Raw genomic sequence first — 7,789 nt, forward strand, 5'->3', positions numbered from 1 at the left:
GAATTTAAAGAAAAACTAAAAAAAAAAAAAAAGATTTATCTTCTTACAAATGAATTTTGAATTTCCCCTCAGTAGTGATCAGTTTCAGCTATTAGAAAACATCTCTCTTCCTATTGCTTTTTCCCACCCTGGCTCTTCATCTGTAGCAGGTGATGTCATGAACTTAGCGAAAGCAGCACACCACAGACATTCAGCAGGCTCTCTCTGAGTCAGCAGACAGGATTCAGAGCCTAGCTCGCAGCTGTGTAAAATTGGGCAAGCCCTATAATCTCTCTTTTAGTTCTCTTGTCTGGAAAATGAGGATATTCAACCCTATCTCATGTAATTGTTGTGAGAATTAAAAATGCATGTATGTATAAATATTCTCAGCCCAGTGGCTGGCACCATTCAATAAATGGTACATGTCGTCACCATCACCATCACCACCATCATCATCATTATCATCACTGTTGTAATTATATCGCTGTGTTACCATTATACCAGAAACATGAAACATGATGGTGAGGACGCTTGCGATTTTTGATGTGTGCTATTTGTGTGCTATTCCAAAGGGAAGTACTTAGATTTCCAGTCCTGTGAAAGATGACTCATACTGTTCTTTCCTCAAAAACATTTGAGCAAAGAGTGGGAATTTAGAACAATAGTGTTCTTTATGTTAAAAACACCATGTACCAAAGAATGGCAGTTACTTCTCACAAGTGCAAACTCAGAAACTTGAATCCAACTTTTTGCATTAATCCATGGGGCAGGGATGAGAGAGGAGTGTTAGTTATTAAGAAGCACCTCCTCCAGGGGTGCCTGGGTGGCTCAGTCAGTTAAGTGTCTGACTTTGGCTCAGGTTATGATCTCACAATTTGTGAGTTCAAGCCTTGTGTTGGGCTCTGTGCTGACAGCTCAGAGCCTGGAGCCTGCTTCAAGTTCCATTTCTCCCTCTCTTTTCCCCTCCTTCTTTCACACTCTGCCTATCTCTCTCTCTCTCTCAAAAATAAATAAACAGTAAGAAAAAATTCTTTAATAAAATAAAGAAGGAGGGGCGCCTGGGTGGCTCAGTCGGTTGAGTGTCTGACTTTGGCTCAGGTCATGATCTCACAGTTGGCGAGTTCGAGCCCCGCGACGGGCTCTGTGCTGACAGCTCAGGGCCTGGAGCCTGCTTTGGATTCTGTGTTTCCCTCTCTCTCTGCTCCTCCCCTGCTCACACTCTGCCTGTCTTTCAAAACTAAATAAAGATTACAAAAAAAAATTTTTTTTCAAGAAGGATCTTCTCCAGCACATAAGAACAGTGACTTATCACAGTAGCCCTGCTCACACAGATCCACCATCATGAACCTTTGGCTGAGAATCCTGTAAAAGACACTATACATCCAGGTGCTGTTCTTGCCTTCCCCATCACGCCTAGAATTCAAATTTGTTCAAGTGTCAGGCAGCAATATGCTCAAGGAAGGTCAATTCTGCTTCTGGGAAGGAATCATAAGCAGCCAAAGCCAATCACAGTAGTCCTATTACCCTTTATTTACACTGGTATAAGAATGAGTTTGTGGGGTGTGTGGGTGGTTCAGTCAGTTAAGCATCCGATTCTTGATTTCAACTGGGGTCATGATGTCACAGTTCATGAGTTCAAGCCCTGTGTTGGGCTCCATGCTAACAGCATGGAGCCTGCATGGGATTCTCTCTGCCCCTACGCTGCTCATGCTCTGTCTATCTCAAAATAAATAAACTTAAAAAACAATTAAAAAAAAAGAATGATAAACAATGGGGGTCAAAGAATTGTAAGGAAAAACCAGCTGACAGTTATTAAAAATATTTTCTTCCCTGATAAAAGAGAAACTCATATGAGAAGAAAACCCTTTCTTTTTGATGGTATGGTCAGATGAGGACAGAACATTTGGATCAGTGGCAACTGTCATGTGACCATGAGGAGAAAGCCAAGAGAATTGCAGTCTAGATGACCAAGAGCTCAAACATCCTTAAGCCTTCCAACACCTTCCACTTCCAGATTTCTTTTTTGTAAGATAATGGACCCTTACTGTTTAGCCATGGTTAGTCAGACATTCTGTTACTTACAGTCTCCTAATTAATTCAAGCCATAATCCATGTGGTTCGGAGCTGAAACCATTGATGCATAAATTTAGGAGTATTCCAAAGCTGTCTATGAAAAGGATATGTTATGGGGAAATACACAGTGCACAATCTAACTAGGCTCATAACAACACTGTATTGTCATATATCCCCAAAACCCCTCATACATTAGGATGAAAAAAGAATGAAAAGAAGATGAGCTTTAGAGTGAGACAGGTATGAACTTGAACCTTAGCTCTGTCACTTACCAGTAGTGTGAACTTTTAAGCAAATTATTTAACATCTCTGAGCCTTATTCCTGAAATTTGTCAAACAGAAAAAAAAAAAAAAAAAAACAAAACTTACCTGGTAGCATTTGTGGTAAGGATAATATAGAAATACATAGAAAGCATTCTGTTACTTAATCTCTCTTTTGAATATGCAGACCCTGGCACATAGGAGGGCCTTAATTCGATGACTGTAAAATTTGTTGTTTGAACTGGGATTGTTACAGGCAATCAAGACTATGGTCATCCTATAGGCTTCATAGATGCACTTCCAGGCTGCCTGGGTGACTCAGTCCCCTGTGCATCTGACTCTTGATGTTGGCTCAGGTCGCAATCTCGCAGTTCATGGGATCAAGCCCCACATCAGGCTCTGCACTAAGCATGGAGGCTGCTTGGGATTCTCTCTCTCCCTCTCTCGATGTCTCTCTCCCCCATTCTCTCTCTCTCTAAAAAAATTAATTAATTAAAATAAAAGATTCTTTCTCCCTCTGCCCCTCTCCCCACTTGTGCTCTCTCTCAAATAAAAAATAAGAATAAAAACTTCTAAAAAATAAATAAAATAAATCAATGTACTTCCTTCCTTGTCCCTAACGCCCTCTCCCTCTCTGTCTCCCTGTCTCTCTCTATCCCTCATCAATTTAGGGATAATCTTATTTAAATCCTTCATTTTTACATGCAATGTCATTTATGCCTGGAGGCATTGCCAGCCCCTCCTGCCAAGGGAAGCTCGGACGCCTCTCCAGGATTTCAGTGAATTACCACCTCAGGACTTCTCAGGTCCAGTCTCCAGTGGCCTATTGAGCTGCTCTATCCCCCCACATCTCATTACCTCTCATGTCGAATTTGTGACCTTCTTCAGTTTCCACCAAATCAATATCAATATCAAATATCACATACCAATATCAAAACCAAAATCGTTCACATACAACATTCCAGAATACAGTAGATTCCACCAAAGATTTCAAGGAAAACAGGGAAGGTTTACACACAGGTAATCTAGGCATTTCATTGTTGTTGTTGTTTTTTATGTTTCATTTATTTTTGAGAGAGTATAAGTGGGGGAGGAGCAGAGAGAGGGGGATAGAGGATCTGAAGCAGGCTCTGAGCTGTCAGCACAGAGCCCAACGTGGGGCTCAAACTCGTGAACTACAAGATTATGACCTGAGCCAAAGTTGGACACTTAACCAACTGAGCCACCCAGGTTCCCCAAAAGGATTTTAAAGGCCCAGGGAGATCTATAAGAAAGAAAATATCTTCTACTAAGAAGCTTGTAACTCTCAGAGGATCACTCCACAGGGCATGATGCTATCAAAGTGTCTTGTATCAAGGTGTCTCTTAGCATAGATGCCAGCACAGTAATAGAATAAAAGCAGTAGGTGCAGTGTTTCCTTTTCATTTGAAATCAGTTCATCTCCCAGACCTTAGCAAGTCCTGGTGGAGTTGGGGATTGTTTTGAAATCTCCTCTCAGAGATTCTACAAAACTCTACTCTGGATAGGATTTGAGAAGCTAAATGATACGTATGAAGTGCTTTCCATTTCTTAAAAGCCCTGAAGAGCAGGAGCAGCATTAATTCTGTGATTTATGGCTCCTACTAGAGTAGTGCTCCCAAACTTCCCAGGGGCTGTCAACCAAGAGAAGAGGTGATATCTCCTCCTGAGGTGCTTAACCCCACAGAGCAGCAGCTCATTGTCACAAAGTTGCACAGCCCAGCGTCTGGCCACAGAAAGAAGGCTCAGGGAATCAGGACAATGTAAATGAGATTTCTTTTGATCAGAGAGCAAGGGTGGGTGATAAACATGGCAAGGGTTTCTATTGACCAGCCTATAATGACAGCTAATATGGAGATGACTAATTTATTTTTCTTTTCTATTCTTAGATAATTCTCACCACTCCCTGGCTGCCTCCCAATCCCCAAATACACACGTACAAAAAGTTAATGACTGTTTACAAGTGAATATCAACCTTCACATCATGTATGCCCTAGATTCCTCTCTAACATGTTGCCTAAGAATGCAATAGATCTGAAAGTGGAAACAAATCTGTTTTTCTGAAATATTATTCAACTTGAGCCCTGACAAATACGAAGTGTCAGTAGCAGCAGGACTTTGAAACACCCACATGTTTTTGTCTTTTGCTTTTGCTAGTCCTTTCTCTTTAATGATCTAAAAGCATTCACCTGGATGCCTGTTGGGGAGAGGATGGTAATTATGAATGAAAGAAGTAACACTTAGCTTCTGACATGTAAACTAGGATTTTGCAGTGAGAAACTGTCAAGGTGAAAGATGTTTTCTATTTCTCTTTGGCTCTACTTAACCTGTTAGAAACTAGACTTGGCAAACCAAATCATAGAGCTTTTCCTCCTTTTCCTATAAACTATGCCAAGAAACTTCCTACTCCGTGGTAGAAAGAGAAAGGGATAGAGAAGTAGAGGTAAACCTTTCTCTTATGGTCCAGGGGATCAGGAGAAGGAAAAGAGGGGTCAGAGGAAAGGAAAGGTGGGTAGTGAGAAACTCATGCTCCAAGTTGGTCATCTTACTCATGTGGGATTCTGGGACAGCTACACTGAGTGGCTTCATCTCAGCCTGAGATGCCCCAGCATGAATAGGAAACTGGAGTGCTGGGGTCCCTGGGAGAAATGGAGATGTGGGTAGAGAACTTAGTTTGTACTCCAAAGCCTACCTTGGTAACATGGACAAATTGTTGAGAGCCAGCAGCCTGCCTTGGGACTGACCTGTTGTGGCAATGAGAGAGACGATCCCACAGTAAAAGTATTCAGGAAGGACAGCCCGGCCAGGGGCTGGATGAGGGAGAGACTTGGAAAGGTCTATAAAAAGAGAGAGCCAAAATGGGGCCAAGCTGATGAGGAAGGGTAAATAGGCCTGACTGAACCAGGAAAAGATAGACAATTTAATAGCTACTGAAGTTTTCAGCCAAAACCTGGATAAACTGACCAGTACAAAATCAAGAACCAGGAGAAGGCAATAGAGGCTGCTTTCCCTGCCCCATACTATAATACAGTAAGTTCTACTCCTGCCCCATTTACTTTCAGATAAGAGAGCAGTGAGGAGTAAAAATGTGGGAAATTTGAGAACCTGAGAATTACCTAATGAGGTGGCTTAAATGACTGGATCAGAATACACTTTAAACCAGATTTGTTTACACTTTAAACAAACCAAGTTTGTTTGGTTTTGTTTTCTTTCCCAGCACCTACCCGGCCATAAGACCAAACAGCTATAGACAAAATAAAGAAACTAAATCTCTTCTAAATGTCTGTGTCATGAGTAATTTTGCAATCCTGCTTCAAAAACACTAAGATCAAATAATGTTAAGTTCACATCATATTACATTTGACCCCAGAAAAATAATCTTTCACTACTTGGAATTTTGCTTTAGATAAAGTCTTTTGAGAGGCTTTTGTGCATAGGAAATGGTAACTATTTGTGCTTTGGCGAATATCCAATATTTTGATCTAGTATGTTTTAAGTGTGATTATGCTATTTGCTTAGAATTCTCCTGCCCTCCTCCTTTTGCCAAGGTTCACTGGAAGCTAAGTGTCCTTCCCTACCTGTTGGACACTGGCCGTAGCCACCTGACTTGCGTTAGATAATGGAATGTGGGCAGAAAAGAGAGCCTGTCAATTTTGAGCCTAGGAATTAAGATAGTCACATGTTCCCACTCTCTTCTCTTGCATTTCTATTTGCCTTAAGAAAAGCCCTGAGCAGGGGCGCCCGGGTGGCTCAGTCCGTTGGGCAGCCGACTTCGGCTCTCGGTCTGTGAGTTCGAGCCCCGCGTCAGGCTCCGAGCTGTCAGCACAGAGCCTGTTTCAGATTCTGTGTCTCCCTCTCTCTGACCCTCCCCTGTTCATGCTCTGTCTCTCCCTGTCTCAAAAATAAATAAAACCTTAAAAAAAAAAATTAAAAAAGAAAAAAAAGAAATGCCCTGAGTAGCTAGCTACTGGTCCCACAACAGAAACACATGGAACATGTCTAAACTCAACTCACAGTGTGAAGGAGAGGCACCCAGCCCACCTGCAGACCATGAGTATGAAATAAGTGATTTGGGGGTTGTACTTTATACATCAGTATTGCAGGAGAAAACTGATGCGTTAAGCATTTAGCAATTCTTTAAATATTAGGTGACCAACATTATTCTAAACATTTACACACAATTCATACAACTGATAAACAAATCGACAGATGTAAGAGGTTAAAGTTTCCCAGATATTCAAACATTGACTAGAAACTTATTTAACTGCACTCTCTACATAATTACTTAAAATTACAAATTTAACATACAAGTTCTTATAAATGCTTTAAACAACTTAGAGATAAAACAAACACACAATATTATACTGATTACTAGTACTACAAGGGTTTGGGTAGTCAAGTGATTACTTCTCAATTGGATTTGGAATCTGATCACATAGTCTAAGTGATTCCATCCTTAGCCACTAGTTATTGAATTAAACCTCTATTATGTAGATATTCCTCAACTTATGATGGGTTTACATCCTCAAAAATGTCATAAGTCAGGGGCACTTGGGTGGCTCAGTCAGTTAAGTGTCCAACTCTTGATTTTGGCTCAGGTCACAATCTCACAGTTTGAGCCCCACACCGGGCTCTTCACTGACAGTGCCAAGACTGCTACAGATTCTCTGTCTGCCTCTCTCTCTTACTTTCTCTCTCTCAACAACAAATAAATAAATAAATAAATAAATAAATAAATAAATAAATAAACTTAAAAAATATATCATAAGTCGAAAATGCGTTTAATACCTAGCCTACCAAACATCACAGCTTAGCCTAGCCTACTTTAAACGTCCTTGTGTCTCCCTCTCTCTCTGCTCCTTCCCTGCTCACACGCTGTCTCTCTCTCAAAAATAAATAAAGATTAAAAAAAAATTTTTTTAAACTCACTTTTACTTTGAGTTCATTGCTTTACCTATAGATTTGAATTTTTTGATTCATAGTGTCTCTCTACAAAATGGTACATGGTCTCATGTTTTCTTTTTTTTAATGTTTATTCATTTTTGAGAGACAGAGACAGAGCACAAGTGGCGGAGGGGCAGAGAAAGAGAGGGAGACACAGAATCTGAAGCAGGCTCCAGGCTCTGAGCTGTCAGCGCAGAGCCTGATCTGGGGCTTGAACCCATGAACTGCAAGATCATGACCTGAGCCGAAGTTGGACACTTAACCAGCTGAGCCGGTCACCCCCTGGTAGTTTTATTTTTAAGGTTAGCAACAGACATAGAAATAAGGACATTTATATACTTTATAAACAGACTGTCGGGAAAAATTGTGGGGCTTTGAAATAGGCAAAAAATAAAAATTACTGGCTGTCCTGTCTAGCACGCTTTTCCAAGTTGCACTGTCTTTTAACTTGATGGGGCTCAGGACACACCACCCCAAAACATGGCATCTTGACATATGGAATATTTTAAGCTGA

This window comes from Leopardus geoffroyi, chromosome A2 (assembly GCF_018350155.1).
Source record: "Leopardus geoffroyi isolate Oge1 chromosome A2, O.geoffroyi_Oge1_pat1.0, whole genome shotgun sequence".
Taxonomy (NCBI): domain Eukaryota; kingdom Metazoa; phylum Chordata; class Mammalia; order Carnivora; family Felidae; genus Leopardus; species Leopardus geoffroyi.